The following is a 17,583-nucleotide window of genomic DNA, read 5'->3' on the forward strand; positions in this document are numbered from 1 at the left end:
ACACTGAAGACAGTGGTTGATGACCCAGTTCTAACTGTTGTGACAGTTGTACATCTGATTTGGAGCGGCTTCGTATTGAAACCAAAGGACACACAGTCCCGGGACACACAGTCCCTACCGTATTCTCCTTGGGCTAAGAACACACAGTCCTCGCCCAACACTCGTGGGAAGTCTTCAGGGAAGACTTCGAAACCCTCACAAACTTGGTCACCTGGCGATCCACAATTGACTACTCGATCGCTCTAGACCATGACGCCTAACTGTCTGGAGGATGCACAGTCCTCAAAGGTAAAAGGATTCAGTCCCACACAGGAACAACTTCTTCAGTGATGCTCAATCACTTGGTTTTCGGTTTGTGGTTTGGTGTTTGGGGTATTTCCTCACTGATGAATTACTCTCGAAGACTCTGAGGAATTTGGGTTGCTCTTATGACAAGTGTCAGTTTCTAACGGAGCAGCCAACTAGCTAATGGTTGTGGGGGGCGGCTATTTATAGCCTGGGAGCATCCCGACATGATTTGACAATAATGCCCTTAAATAATATGACTGTTGGTGTGGATAAGACCAATGATGTGGCGTGACTATCGATAACGGTCGGGACCCTCAACTGTGAGAGTCCTCATATCTCTCATATTCCTCACGTGAGGCTTTTTGGTAGGATTAGGCTTAGGTTGAGCATCCCAATGTGTTACCTCGACCCCCTTTAACAGTACGGTGTTCCTATTACTCAAGTGTGAAGAAAATAAAACAGAAAAGATAAATCTTCATGCTTCAAAGTCTTCAGATTGATTTTCTTCACGACACACCGAATTCCTCAATTTCAATATCTTCGTGGGGAATATCAATTTCATCCCAAATTCTTCGCGATTCAATTCTTCAGCTTCAGACCAATTTCTTCGACCGAAGATATACATTTTTAGGGGTCGATATTCATCGAATATTTCAAACTCCTCAACAACTTATAGATCCTATGTACACTCAAGAACACATTAGATACTTAACCTATAAGTCTTCAAACCACCAAAACCACTAAGGGGCACTAGATGCACTTAGAATCTCCCCCTTTTTGGTGGTTGATGACAATTAGGTTAAGTCTTCAACAGGGATAAAAATATGAAGTGTAACTACTCATTTGAGGAATTTGAAATCAAGATTCAGAGAGACTCCCCCTGAAGATGTGCATATCTCAAGGATTTTGCTTTTCACAGCAAATGCACATTGATGATTTATATCATGGAGATCTCCCCCTGAGTCTTGTAAATCATGCATACATACGACATATAGTATGAAGAAATTGAGGATGGATGATGACAAATGGCATCTGACGAATTCCAGCATACGTGCATTAAAATTTTGAGGAAGAAGCATGCGAAGAAAAACGTTCAAAAGTGTCAGAGTACCATCGGGCTTAAGTTACAACTCATTACATAAAACACTTCAGAAGAGCCAAGAGTTTGTAACTTAAATAAAGTTTATAAGCCCCCAAAATATCCCGTGTGAAGTCTAACTCTCAAGTTTCTCCCCCTTTGTCATTAAGTGACAAAAAGGGACAAACTAAGGACTAACGTCCATGATGACTTTCACTTCTTGGCGGTTGAGGAAGATGCATGAGGATTCTTGGGAGCAGAGTTCCTCCTTGGACCGATGGCAGTGTATTGTTGTTGTTCATCTGATTCAGCAGTGCGGAATGAAGAAAACGAACCGTCTTCAAGGTCTGGAACTGGCATTGGCCTGAATTTCTTCTTTGGTGGCCACGACGAGTCGAAGTCCCGCACAAACTCCAATTCTTCAAGTTCTGTTGGAGTCTTCAACTGAGCTAGTGTGGCCCAGGTGTGATCAAAAACCTCAAGAGGATAATGATGGTTAAGCTTCACAACATTCTGCGTTTCATTGAGGATTTTCACAATGGCGCCGAACTGGCGTTTGACCCACTTGTGATTCCATCCACCTTCTGGTGAAGACTGAGAAGAAGCTCTCTGGTATTCAGCACCCTAGGAGCAATAGGACTTTGAGGATGGGTTTCAGTGTTATCCCATGAAGAATAAGCTTCGGGCTCTCTGAACTGGCCATCAAGGGGCCGACTGCCTTCATCAATGACAGACTTGCCTTTTCCTTCAACAGGCTCGAAAGTCTTCTTGTTGACCCTTAGAGGAGGCATATAACTGATATGATTGTTTAAATTAGCGTGATAGTTGATGCCTGACCTGCGTCTGACGAATCTCATGATCCATGGAGCGTATATATTGTGATCAAAAGTTGCGATAGCATTTTCGGCCAAAGTCCTCAAGAAGAAATCATGAATGTTGATGGGAATGACATGTGTGATGTTGAAGAGGATATTCTTCATGATGCCTACGACGTCTTCTTCATCATCATGGCCCTTGATTAGCGCAAGAATGCTGCAGAGAATTCTGTAAACCGTCCTGGGTTCATATTTCAGCTCATGAACCAGGAAGGTCATTCTTGGTGGTTGCCCCTTAGCCAAAGGCTTCATGAGGACATCCATCAGCTTGTTAGCCAGCTCACGTTCATCACATAGCTTTACTGCCTGCTCTGAGGGAATTGATACAGGAAGTTCACGCAGCAGCTCATTGGTAGGAGATTTGAAGTATGTGTTCTGCGTCATCCAATCCAGCACCCATGTGTTGATGTTTTTTCGATCTCCAGAGATGTGCAGAGTTGTATAGAATTGCAGAATGAGCTCACTATTCTAGTCACAGATATTTGAGCACATTGGGAGGAGTCCAGCTTCAAAGAGGACGTTGAGGACTAGAGAAAAGCATGGAATTTCTTCAAGATCAACGTGAGGAATGTGCCTGTGCTGGAAAATCTTGTTTCTTCCACACAACACAGAGGCATAGTAGTTGAGCTGTGTCCTTGTCCAAAACTTCAAATGCCTGATGCGAGGCTTGTCATAGGGATTTTCTCCGATGAAGAACATGCGTTCTTCAAAGAAGGACTCCTTTTGAAACTTTGGCCGCTTGGAGAACGGCTTACGCTGCATTGGTTGAAGATTTTGCGGCTTGACTTGAGGAGAGACAACTATTGCAGATTCTGGGTTGAGGACGACAAAGGCATTTTCTGGATCTGGTGCATTGTCCTCAGCATGGTCCTCAGGGTGAGGATTTTCATCAGCGTGTGCTTCAGGCTGAGGAGCATGCTCTGGTTGAGGAATGTCGTCAACCGGAGCTTCTTGTTGAGGGTTTTGCTCTGGAGGAGGAATTGGTTCATCCTGAGCCTCAGCTTGAGGGTTTTGATCAGGAGGAGGAGTAGGGTCAGCATGAGCCTCGGGTTGAGGATTTTGCTCAGGATTGTGACTTTCATCAGCCTGAGGATTTTCACGTTGTTCTTCCTCATCTTGAGGAGCTTGCTTGGTAGAGGAGCCAGATTCATCAGCTGGTGCAGCTGATCCTTGTGCAGTTTCTTCAAGAGGAATGATGGGCTGAGGACTGTCATCAATGCGAATTTCCTCATCGGTATGTTCCTCAGATTCAGCATTCTTCATTTCCACATCTGCCCCGTGCTCGTTGTCTTTGCTTTCAAAGGGAGTCATCTCATATGATGGAGCAACGTTGAGAGGAACAGGATCTAGAGGTGCATTTTCTTCAAGAGCTTTGAGGCGCTTGGCCTCAGTGGATTCTTCTGCTGATGAAGCTTTTCTTTTCTTGGCTTCCTTTTCAGCATCCCTGGTCTTCTTCACATCTGATGCAGACAAAGTCATTTTCTTCACCTTTGAAGCTTTTGGTGAAGGTGTTTTCTCAGCTGAAGCAGTTTCATCAGCTGGAGCAGAGGCATCAACTGGCTTAGAAGCACTAGCTGGAGTAGAGTCATCAGCTGGCTTAGACACAGCAGCTGGAGTAGGGTCAGTCTCAACAGCTGTAGTAGAGTCATCAGCTGGATTTTCCTTGGTAATTTCCTCAATAGCCGGTTCATCAGCACGTCTTTCTTGAGGGATTTCCTCAGCATGAGCAGTTTCATCAGCTGGTTCTTCAATCAGAGGCTGAGGAGTTGGTACTGGAGGGGCAGCCTTCTTGTTGTAATCATCAACTGCGTCAGTGGAAAATTTGATTAAGGTGTTTTTGAGACTTTGACGATCAGAAAGCTTAGAGTACTTGTCAGTCAAAGTCTTCAATTTAGCCTGTGTTGACACAAGTGCATCAGGCGTCAGGTTGACGAGATTCTGCCTGAGGAATTTCTCCTTTTTGAGCTTTGCAACCTTGGCGTGTTTGGCTTGCTGCTCCTTCCACTTGGCCTCATTGATGAATGTGGCTGATGCCTGGGGGAAGCTTCAGATCATCAATTGGAGTGTTGTGGTCCTCATACCAGATGTTTATGTAATCCAGGAGGACTTTTGGGTCCATGGCCAGAGGAATGGAGCTGCCAGAAGCTTGAGCTACCCTCTCTTGCTTGTTTCTGATGATGGCTTGCAGAGTGTCATCATCAAATTCATCACTACCTTCTGATGCAGAAGGACCTTGATGATTTTTCTTGGGCTTGGTCTTGTTCCTCTCCCAGCAATCACCTTAGTCTTCAGGGGAGTCGGTGAAGACTTTGTCTTGCAGATGGGACTGAGGAGCTGGAGACAACGGGCAGTTGCTTCACTATTGGCTGTTGTTCAGGCTTTGAAGCCTTTGGTGGTGCTGAGGTTTTGGTGCTGAGGGTTTTGGTGCTGATGATGGTGCAGTTTTCTGAGGCATTTTCTCTTGAGGCTTTGAAGTCTTTGGTTTTAATGGCAACGACTTCATTTGAGGAATGGCCATACCAGAAGTCTCAGCTGCAGAGGAAGTGGAGGTAGTTGCAGCAGCAGCAGATTCTTCATTGAACTTCCTCACAGCAGCTTCTGCTTGCTTCTGAAGCTTTGACAAGTGTTTTGACTTTTCCTCAGGATAGTCATCAATTGTCTTGAGGCTTGAGGGGTGTGCTTCATGATAATCCTCAAGTGGAGCCATTTGCCAAGAGGCTTCAGAAAAAATTTCTTCGCATATTTGGGAGTGACGAATCTCTACTCTTTCCACTCCTTAGCCCATCGACGTTCTATCTTTTGAAGCCTGATCTTTCTCTTGGGCATAGATTCTTGTTCATGAGGACTGCAGTATTCTAGGTATATATCCTCACGGATATCTATGGCAGTGTTCTGCTCGAGTTTCTTGCCACCCTTTTGCTTCCTTTCATCTTCCATTTTCTTCAGCTGAGGCTTTCGCTGAAGAAATTGAACTCTTGAGGATTCTGATGAAACTTGCATATTTTCTTCAAGAAACGCTGCAAATGAGTTAAGTTGATGAGAACCTAGAGATTCATCAACTGACATGTTTGTACCTGTGAACAGAGTATAGTTGCGAGGAATTTGGAGAGGTCATATGCGTTCTCAGATTTGATGAAATGAATTTTTTTTTTAAAGTTGAGGAATTTGACCAGTGGTTGAGGAATTCGTCTAAGCACACTATTCTTGGGTTCCAGAGTTGTACAGATTCGAAAATTTGCACAATTGAGGAATCTCGTGAAAATCTTAGATGCTTAGTGAAGTTCATCAATAGTTGGGTGATAGGAAGTGTTTGAGGAAAAAGACACTGATGGATACTTGAGGAAAAAACAGATTTCACATCTCTAGGGTAAAATAGTAGATCAAATGAGCTGTAAAAATAGGGGTTTTATTTACCCTAGATGGCGTGCATGAAGAATAGAGAAGGAGTAGAAGTAGATGCTCTTTCGGTGCGGGTCCAATGCGCCCTAACTTGGCAACAGAGGATAGTTACGGCGGCGGCGGACGAAGATGGTCCTATAATGGTGTGGTTTCAGCGACGGAGAGGTCGAGGCAGTCAAGCTTTTCTTCGCCGGTGTCGAGAATTCTAGCGGTGGCGCTAGGGCTTTTGAGCTTTGCTGTAGCAGGAGGGCGATGGGACGAAGAAGATTTTACCGAAGGGCGAGGGGACATATTTATAGCCACGCGGTAACTGTTGGCGCGAAAATATCAGACCAAATAGCCCGTGTCTCTACGTCTCCGCAGGGCACGTGTAGCCCACGACCGAAGCGGTGGATATCGTGGAGATCGTGGTTATCCGAACGGGGAAAGTGGGGCTCAGTTACTAAAAAAAATATTTTTGAAGATTTGAGGATTTTGTTACAAAATCATCAGCTGACAAGGACGCAGTGAGGATTTTGAACAAAGTAGACTGGGTGAGAGTATCATAGAGAGAAAATAGGGTCCGATCACATTCACTTAGATGAAATATCAAATTGAAGAAATAGCAATAAGTGAATGCTATTGAGGACTTTGAAATCATAGTCTATCTAGGTAAACGAAAATCATCAAGTGTTTTTGAGGATTTTGATTAACTTGAGGATTTTGTGACAAAACGTCATCATGATGAATTTCAGTTAAAAAACGATTTTGAAGAACAACTGTTTTGAATAAAATCAACTTTTGAAGAAATTCAGCTTGAGGAATTTCAAGTTGGGTGGTGGCTTGACCCACCATATAAGAATGTTGATTACAGATGCCGCGTACAATTGTAGTAGGGCCCTGAGAATCAATTTCTTCGCTGATTTCCTCACACTAAGAGTGATATTCTTCATTGGTTGAAGTAAATCGATTCATCGTGTGTTGCACATCTAAGTCATCAATTTTGCATAAGTGTTAGGATGTGTGCATGTTTTTACAAAACATTTGAAGATTCTAAGATATTTAGCTCATACCGCAACTTGCAAAACCTTTTCTCATCCAAGGGCTTAGTGAAGATATCTGCCAGTTGATCGTCAGTCTTCACATGGTCGATGAGGATATTGCCCTTGAGGACATGGTCCCGAAGAAAATGATGATGAATCTGGATGAGCTTGGTCTTCGAGTGTTGTACTGGGTTGTATGCAATCTTGATTGCACTCTCATTGTAGCAGTAGAGAGGCACATTCTTCCTGTTGATGCTGTAGTCCTTGAGGGTTTGCTTCATCCATAGCAATTGAGCACAACATGAACCAGCGGCAATGTACTAAGCTTCGGCAGTGGAAAGTGAAACGCAGTTCTGCTTCTTTGAGGACCAGCAGACTAGTGATCTTCCGAGGAAATGACATGTGCCAGAGGTTGACTTGCGATCCACATGGTCAGCAGCATTGTCAGAATCAGAATATCCCACAAGATGAAGATTTGAGGCCTTGGGGTACCATAATCCTAGTGCTGGTGTGTGAGCTAAGTATCGAAGAATATGCTTCACAACCTTATGGTGTGATTCCTTCGGTTTTTCTTAAAAACATGCACACATGCAAACACTAAGCATTATATCTGTCCTAGTGCACATAAATATAGTAAAGAGCCAATCATAGAGCGATATACCTGTTGATCGAATTCTTTACCATTTTCGTTAGTGCAGAGGTGGCCGTTGGTAGGCATTGGAGTCTTGGCACCTTTGCATTCATGCATGTCAAATTTCCTCAGAACATCCTTGAGGTATTTCTCCTCTGATATGAATATTCCATTGCGTTTTTGACTAATTTGAAGACCTAAGAAGCATTTCAGCTCCCCCATCATAGACATCTGATATTCTTCACTCATCATGTAAGCAAATTCATCACTATAACGTTTGTTAGTACAACCAAATATGATGTCATCGACATATATCTGGCACATAAATAACTCATTATCATAGGATTTAGTGAAAAGAGTTGGATCGAGTGAACCAGGATTGAAGCCTTTCTTCATGAGGAATTCCTTCAATGTATCATACCATGCCCGAGGGGCTTGCTTGAGACCATAGATCGCCTTTTTGAGTCTGAAGACTTTGTCTGGATTCTTTGGATCCTCAAAACCTCGGGGCTGAGCAACATATACTTCTTCCTCAAGCTTACCATTGAGGAATGCACTTTTCACATCCATTTGATATAAGACAATGTTATGATGATTAGCATAATCAAGTAGTATTCGAATAGCTTCAAGTCTAGCAACAGGTGCAAAATTTTCATCGAAATCTATTCCTTCAACCTGTGTGTAGCCTTGGGCTACAAGTCATGCCTTATTCCTCACCACTTGACCATCCTCATCTTGCTTGTTTCAGAAAATCCACTTGGTTCCGATGATGTTGTGCTTGCGAGGATCTGGTCGTTTGACGAGCTCCCATACGTCATCCAGCTTGAATTGAAGAAGTCCGTCTTGCATAGCTTGGATCCACTCTGGTTATAGGAAAGCCTCAGCAACTTTTGAAGGTTATGTGATAGACACAAAGGAGAAATGCCCACAAAAGTTAACTAAGTGTGAAGCTTTTGAGCGAGTGAGAGGACCTGGCGCGTTGATGTCATTCAGGATTTTGTCAAGTTCCACTTCATTTGCAATCCTCGGATGAGCTGGTTGAGGATTTCGTCTGGGCAGATGAATTGGTTCTGGAGCAATTTCCTCAGGAGGATCTTTTTGATTTTCATCAGTGATAGGAATGATTTCTTCATTAATTTCCTCAGTGGGAACAATGTCTTCAGTAGCTTTGAGCTTTATTGCTTCCTCAGGAGACAACTTATCTGGATCAGAAGGCAATTTCTCTCTTTGCGAGCCATTAGTTTCATCGAACTGCACATCTACAGTCTCAACAACCTTGTTGTGATAGTTGTTGAAGACTCTGTAGGTGTGTGAGTCCTTTCCATAACCGAGCATAAAACCCTCATGTGCCTTAGGTGCAAATTTTGAGCTATGGTGAGGATCTCTAATCCAACATTTTGCACCGAAGACTTTGAAATAACTTACATTGGGTTTCTTGTATGTGAGGAGTTCATATGACGTTTTCTTGAGGAATTTGTGAAGATATACTCTGTTGATGATATGGCATGCAGTGTTGATTGCTTCAGGCCAAAAGTGACGAGGAGTCTGATATTCATCAAGCATGGTTCTTGCCATCTCAACCACAGTCATGTTCTTCCTTTCAACGACACCATTCTGTTGAGGAGTATAAGGAGCAGACAATTCGTGAGTAACACCAAGTTCATCAAGATAGTTATCAAGACCAGTGTTTTTGAACTATGGTCCATTATAACTCCTGATGTGTTTGATCTTGATGCCGAAGTTCGTCGAGGCCCTTGAATAAAATCGTTTGAAGACTTCCTGAACTTCAGTTTTATATAAGATGATATGCACCCATGTATATCTGGAATAATCATCAACTATGACGAAGCCATATAAAGATGTTGCATTTTTTAGTGTGGCATAATGAGTAGGTCCAAAAAGAACCATGTGAAGCAATTCAAATGGACGAATAGTGGTCATGATAGTCTTCGAGGGATGCTTGGATCTGGTCATTTTCCCAAATTCACAAGCACTGCAGAGGTGATCCTTGAGGAATTTGACTGATTCGATGCCGATGACATGCTTCTTCTTTGCGAGCGTGTGCAAATTCCTCATACCTACATGACCGAGTCTTCTATGCCACATCCATCCTTCTGAGGTTTTTGCTAGTAAGCAAGTGGCTGGTTGAGGACGTGTAGAGAAATCAACAATGTACAAATCCCCTCTTCTAACAGCTTCGAAGACTTTGGATCTGTCAGATTCCATGATAACAACACATCTGTATCTTCCATAGATAACAATCATATCAAGATCACAAAGCACTGAGACTGACATGAGATTAAATCCAAGGGATTCAACAAGCATTACTTTGTCCATGTGCCTATCCTTGGAAATAGCCACTTTGCCAAGTCCCCATACCTTGCATTTACCTTCGTCAGCATATGTGATTTGCTTCAGGGGTGATGGAGTTAGTGGCATATTCATCAGCAAGATTTTGTCACCAGTCATGTGGTGTGTGCGGCCACTATCAAGAACCCACTCAGTACTCTTGGGTTTTTCATCCTGCAGATGAATTAGTACAGCTTACCATCTTAGATGCTTCAGACTTGAAGAATATGATATCAATTTCATCAGATAGGTATTTCATCATAACAGAATTATAAGGACGTGTGAAATATTTCTATTTCATCAATATTAGCTTGCGTCCTATCAAGCATTTCCTCAGGTCTCCAGAAAATTCTTCAGGTGATGATTTTCATCTGGAGACTTGACCTGCAGAAGTGATTAGTTCAATTTCTTCACCACCCACATCTGAAGGGGTGGTAAAGCATTCATCATCAAGCGAGCACCATATGAGAAAGGGGGCATTGAAGCTAATGCACTTCTCTTAACAGTAGGGGGGTTAAAGTACTCTTATGAATATGCAGAGAACTTGTTTGAGGATTTATGAACATAATGATATGAAGAATAACGCTCATATTCATATTCCTTGTAGTTTCCCTGCATGTTAGAAGCATTAGCACGGGTACGAGCATAGTTTTGACCAGTTGACGATTTTGATCCTCTTGAAGACTTTGGTCCTCCTGAGGAATTTGATCTGGGGTTCAAATTCTTCATAGGTGGTGTCATGAGGACATTCACCTGAAGATTTTCAAGGCAACTTTTGGGAACCCAGATTTTCCTCAAGAGAGGGTCATTCCTGCAGTTAGTTCCAACATATCGAGCAAATACTTCACCAGATTAATTTTTGAACACTTTATAGTTGGCGTCAAATGACTCATCTGAGGAATAGGATAATTCACATGAAAATCCTATTAGGTTGGATGGATCAAAAGGAGGCCCAGTAGCAGCAACCCATGAGGTTTTGGGATACTGCTCAGGTTTCCAATAAGATCCATCAGCATTCAATTTCCTCTCAAAGGCAATTCCTTCTTTCCTCAGTTTCCTGTCACATACAATTCCTTCAGCCCTGCATTTTCATCAGTGACATTTGTGTTTTCCTCAAGTGAGGAATTTGACACTACAGGAGCAGCTGAAGAATTTGTAGCAATTGAAGCATTTGATGATTCTCGTGAAGAATTAGCAATTTCACGTTCGATGCATTTAAGACATGGAGGAATGAATTCAGCTTGAGCAGCACTGATCTGTTGAGCTAGTAATGAATCATTTTCCATACGAAGATCATCATGAGAAATCTGCAACTTCTCTAGATCAAACTTCCTCTGAAGAAATTCATAGGAATTTTTCTCATTATTAGTGAGGAGTGTGACATGACGATCTTGAAGATTATCAAATCTAGACTGAAGACTTTTCATATCTTCAGTGAGGATTTGGGTAAGATTCATTTCATCATTCAACAGATCATCACTTCTATCTAGCAATTTCTAAAGCTTTTCCAGGGCAGTTTGTTGTTTAGTGGCAATAATAGCAAGTTTATTGTAACTCGGTTTTTTATAATCATCAGGTTCACAGTCACTTGAGTCAGAGGAGGAAGCATCATTCGGTACCTTTGAACCTTTTGCCATGAAGCAATAGGTTGGAGCAAAGTCATCAGCATAGTCATCAGTGTGGATGGTGTTATCATTTTCTTCAAGGTTGAAGATTGACTTGCTGACGAATGTGGTTGCAAGTGCAAGACTGGCCTGTACGGATTCTGAGTCTTCATTAGAACCCTCCTCTTCATCACATTCCTCGAATTCTGCCTCGGAATTCATTTCCTTGCCAATAATTGCCCGAGCCTTTCTGAAACTAGTCTTCTTGTGCAATGAGGACTTTGAAGATGAGGATTTTGAAGGTTTCTTCTTTTTCTTTGAGTCATCAGAACTTTCATCTTTGTATTTCTTCTTCTTTGATTCCTTTCCCCAACGAGGACAATCAGCAATGTAGTGACCTGATTTCTTGCATTTGTGGCAGGTTCTTTTCTTGTAATCCTCAGATGAAGATTCTGATTTCCTCATGTCTCTTCTTGAAGATTTACCGAACTGGCCACATCGTTTAAACCTCTGGAATTTCCTCACGAGCATTGCAAGCTCATGTCCAAATTCTTCAGGATCACCAATGCTACCATCCGAGTCTTCTTCCTCAGATGAGGAAATATCTTTGGCCTTCAGTGCACGTGGTCTAGAATAGCTTGGTCCATATAGATCTCTCTTTTCTTCTTGCTGGAATTCATGAGTATTGAGTCTTTCAAGTATATCAGATGGATCAAGCATCTTGTAGGCTGGTCTTTCTTGAATCATCAGAACTAAAGTATCAAATGAAGAATCCAAAGATCTTAGCAGTTTCTTCACAACTTCGTGATCAGTAATGTCTCGAGCTCCCAGTGCTTGCATTTCATTTGATATGTCAGTGAGGTGATCAGAGGTATCTTGGCAGGTTTCATTGTCAAACCTCTTGAAGCGATTGAAGAGATTGCGAAGAACATCAACACGAGAATCATGCTGGGTTGATACTCCTTCATTAACTTTGGACAGCCTTTCCCAGATAAGTTTCGCTGAGCCCAAAGCACTCACTCTGCCATACTGGCCCTTGCTCAGATGGCCACAGATAATATTCTTCGCTTGAGAATCAAGTTGCTTGAATTTCTTCACATCAGCGGCAGAGATAGTAGCAGAGATGATAGGGACGCCATGTCCCACAATATACTAGAGATCGTTGTCAATAGCTTGTAGATGCATCTGCATCTTGGTCTTCCAGAAGGGAAAGTCCTTTCCTTCGAAAGTAGGACAAGCTGCAGTAACCTTAATCCCGCATGCAGTCGACATAACTAAAACTCCAAGTGGTTAAACCAAAATCACACAAAACAAGGGAGTACCTTGCTCTGATACCAATTGAAAGTGCGTTATATCGACTAGAGGGGGTGAATAGGAGATTTTTAGAATTTCATCACTGAGGAAATTCCTTTTGAGGAAATTCCTCGCTGATGACTAACTTACAGCGGAAACAGCAAAGGATCAGGAGTACAAAGTATCACTACAACAGTTTTTTAGGATGAAGAATATGAAAACAGTTTGCACAGTACGCAGGCACGCAGAAAACAGATGAGGATTAACTCGTGTGACGAATTTGGGGTTGAGGAATTTCAGAGAAACTCTTCAGCAAATTCTTCAAACAATGACAGTGAAAATCATCAACACACAATCTGAGGAATATAAAGAGTTGAGGAAATAGAACCCGTTTCACAGTGAAGACAGTGGTTGATGACCCAGTTCAAACTGCTGTGGCAGTTGTACATCTGGTTTGGAGCGGCTTGGTATTGAAACCAAAGGACACACAGTCCCGGGACACATAGTCCCTACACTATTCTCCTTGGGCTAAGAACACAGTCCTGGCCCAACACTCGTGGTAAGTCTTCAGGGAAGACTTCCAAACCCTCACAAACTTGGTCACCTGGCGATCCACAATTGGCTGCTGGATTTCTCTAGACCATGACGCCTAACCGTCTGGAGGATACACAGTCCTCAAAGGAAAAAGGCTTCAGTCCCACACAGGAACAACTTCTTCTGTGATGCTCAGTCACTTGGTTTTCGGTTTGTGGTTTGGTGTTTGGGGTATTTCCTCACTAATGAATTACTCTCGAAGACTCTGAGGAATTTGGGTTGCTCTTATGACAAGTGTCGGTTTCTAACGGAGCAGCCAACCAGCTAATGGTTGTGGGGGGCGGCTATTTATAGCCTGGGAGCATCCCGACATGATTTGACATTAATGCCCTTAAATAATATGACTGTTGGTGTGGATAAGACCAATGATGTGGCATGACTATCGATAACGGTCGGGACCCTCAACTGTGAGAGTCCTCATGTCTCTCATATTCCTCACTTGAGGCTTTTTGGTAGGATTAGGCTTAGGCTGAGCATCATGAGGAAATTTATTCCGAGGTGTTACCTCGACCCCCTTTAACAGTACGGTGTTCCTATTACTCAAGTGTGAGGCAAATAAAATAGAAAGGATAAATCTTCATGCTTCAAAGTCTTTAGATTGATTTTCTTCAGGACACACCGAATTTCTCAATTTCAATATCTTCATGAGGAATATCAATTTCATCGCAAATTCTTCGCGATTTAATTCTTCAGCTTGAGACCAATTTATTCAACCGAAGATATACATTTTTAGGGGTCGATATTCATCAAATATTTCAAACTCCTCAACAACTTATTGATCCTCCGTACACTCAAGAACACATTAGATACTTAACATATAAGTCTTCAAACCACCAAAATCACTAAGGGGCACTAGATGCACTTACAACAGTCATCAAAATGTATTGAGATTAACTAACATTGAGTGCAAGCATGAGTAGGACATAAATCACCATGAACATGAATATCATAGACGCTATGTTGATTTTGTTTCATCTACATGCGTGAACATGCACCAAGTCAAGCCACTTGAATCATTCAAAGGAGGATACTATCCTATCACACTACATCATAGTCATCTCAACATTCATGTGGGCATCCAAGACAAACCATTATAAGCTCCTAGCTAAGTAAGCATGGCATAATCAACTATGATCTCTAAGTTGTCATTGCAAACATGTTTCCCTCACAACAAAGCTGAATCAGGCATGATGAGCTAATCATATTTACAAAAACAAAATAGATCAAGTTCATACCAGCTTTTCCAGGCTCAGTCACTTCATCATATATCGTCATTATTGCCTTTCACTTGCACGACCGAACAATGTGAACAATAATAAGAGTGTTCGTGCATTGGACTAATCTGCAGGCAGACACAAAGGAGAAGACAAAGTAATATGGCTCTTTGAAAGCTAAACAGGTATGCATGCGAGAGCCACTAAACATTGTAAGCAATATCTTCTACCTTGACCCAAAGAAAAAGAAAACTATCTACACGGGAAAGCTCCCAACAAGAAAAAGAAGAAAAAGAAAATCTTTTTGTTTTTTTCAAACTAGACAAACACACGAAAAGAAAATGAGGAAAAGAAAATAAACTAGCATGGATGATACAGTGGCAAACTGTGAACACCGGCTAACAAAGTGAAGGCATAAGCAAGAATGTAAAGTCGGTGAGAACATGTACTCCCCCAAGCTTAGGCTTTTGGCCTAACTTGGTCTACTCCCAAGGAGGGAAATAACCAGCTCCAGGATACTCCGAAGTGGATTGAGGATGCCATTGCCGTGTGAGCTCCTCTGGCTCCCACTGATAAACCGGCGTCTGGTACTCGACTGGTGGCTCGGGCACGGCACCTGTGGTTGGGATAAGCCCCAATATGCGTAGATGTCCGAGGGCATAATAATGTACCTGCATGCATTAAGATTGAACAAAGAAGGAGCAGGAAAAGTAATAGTCTCACGAGTACCCTGACTAAACACCAGGTTATAAATCATCCTTCTACTTATATCTCTATTAAGAAAGTCATGGCGAACCATGCTATCGTAATCTAGATATCTCTCGGGAAGAAGAACCTCTTCTTCCTCCTCCAGTCTAATGGGTATATCAAAGTGTCTGGCAAGACGGGTAGCATAGATATCTCCATAGACAACACCTTTAGAACGGTTCAGGTTCAACCGTTGAGCTACTATAGCGCCCAAGCTATAAGTTTTATCATTATAAAGGGCTTCGCGCAAGACCGCGAGATCTGGGGAACTAAGTGACCCAGCTTTCCCACGACCAATCAAAATTTTCCCACAAAAAGTGAGAAGTACCGAAGCACGGGAAAATGAATGCTAGCAGCTCTAGCGCAAGACACTCCTCTCTCCTCTCCTACAGCTATTGTACCGATGAAAGCTTCCAAGTCCCATGGACGAGGTTCATGAATGTCCCCAACAAAAGGCAATTTGCAAACATTGCAAAAATCCTGGAGTGACATGCGTTGAGGGATATCATAAAGTTTAAACTCAACCATAGGAGGATTCTTCCTCGCATAGAAGTTGAAGCTTTGTACAAAGATATTAGTGAGGAGGAGGTATTGCAGACACTTATCTTCAACGAAGGCGGTGAGTCCTGCGTTTTCCACCAAGTGATAAAAGTCCTCATATATACCAGCGGCGCGTAAGAACACGTCGCTTGGCCATTCGCACGCTCGAACTTCTGTGACTCGAGTGACCAAATACTTGGGCTTCTTCTCACTCCCATCCTCCTTGGGGTCACGTCTTGAAGAGCCTCTTAAGAACCTCCTCATCTTTTCCCTTTTCTATCTCTGAAAATTTCTGAAATTTTTAGTGATTCTAAGGAAAAGTGAATAACGCTCAACAAAACTCACATCAACAACTCCCACAAGTTCCTAGAGGCCATATTACGCATCAAAACTACTTGGGACCAGCTAAAATCAGCATGGAAAGCTCAAGAACATGGTCACCATGGCAGCAAAAATACGCGGAGTATAAGGCACTAGAGCAAAAACTAATTGGACCAGTGGAGGAGTCACTTACCAAGGAGTAATTTCCCCAAAACAGGTCGGAGAACGGTGATTTGAGCAAAGAGATCGAAAATCCCAGCAAGAGGAGCAAGAACACGGGTTTGAGCTGCGAAACGATTTTTTCTGGAGGTAGGAGAAGCGGATGAGAGGAAGAATGAGTGGAGGGGGTGCCTGTGGGCCCCACAAGCCTGGGTGGCGCGGCCATGGGGGGTGCCCGCGCCCCAAGGGCTTGTGGCCCACTAGTGTGGCCCCCAGACAGACTCTTTGTCAAAGCATTTTTCAAAAATTCCAGAAAAAATCATACTTGATTTTCAGGACGTTTAGAGAACTTTTATTTTCGGGGTACTTTTCTACCGGACGCCAAAACAGAAAACAGGGAAAAATAAACTAAATCTATCATTTTTCTTCTAAGTAACCGAAAGTGAAAGCTTGGAACAGAAGTTTGTGACTCCTTGATTCATCCTTCTCCATGGTCATCGAAAGAAATCCGTCAATGGGGTTGATCAAATCCCCTCGACAAAACTTTCTCGAATCGCAAAAGAAGACGGAGAATTTCCGAATAGTCACTAAGTCACCTCAATGGGGATGTGTATCTCCCCAACAAGCAAATCATACTTCACCTTGACACGAGGAATAGGGCATTCAAAGCTCCCGATAAGAATCGATGAAGTTTTTTCGATAGCATTGATGCAATGTACTCGATATTGTTTCTTCGGAAAGTGCACCGTATGCTCATTACCGTTGACATGGAAAGTGACATTGCCTTTGTTGCAATCTATAACAGCCCCTGTAGTGTTTAAAAAGGGTCTTTCAAGGATGACCGCCATGGCATCGTCCTCGGGAATATCCAAGATAACAAAGTCTGTTAAGATAGTGGTGTTAGCAACCACAACAGGCACATCCTCGTAAGTCCCTATAGGGAAAACAGTTGATTTGTCGGCCATTTGCAAAGAGATTTCAGTGGGTGTCAACTTATCCAGTTCAAGTCTACGATAAAGAGAGAGAGGCATAACACTAACACCGGGTCCAAGGTCGCATAACGCAGTTCTAACCTAGTTGCCTTTAATGGAGCAAGGTATAGTGGGCACACCGAGATCACCTAGTTTCTTAGGAGTTCCACCCTTGAAGGTATAATTGGCAAGCATAGCGGAGATCTCAACCTCAGGTATGCTCCTCTTATTAGTCACAATATCTTTCATATACTTAGCATACGGAGACATTCTGAGCATATCTGTCAAATGCATTTGCAGAAAGACAGGTCTGATCATTTCGACAAATCGCTCAAAATACTCATCATCTTTTTTCTTGGATGGATTGGGAGGAAAGGGCATGGGTTTCTGAACCCATGTTTCCCTTTCTTTACCATGGTTCCTAGAAACAAAGTCATTCTTATCGTATCTCTTATTCTTAGGTTGTGGGTTATCAAGATCAGGCTCAATCTCCACATT

The sequence above is a fragment of the Hordeum vulgare genome, chromosome 3H, assembly GCF_904849725.1.
Source record: "Hordeum vulgare subsp. vulgare chromosome 3H, MorexV3_pseudomolecules_assembly, whole genome shotgun sequence".
In the NCBI taxonomy this organism is placed as follows: domain Eukaryota; kingdom Viridiplantae; phylum Streptophyta; class Magnoliopsida; order Poales; family Poaceae; genus Hordeum; species Hordeum vulgare.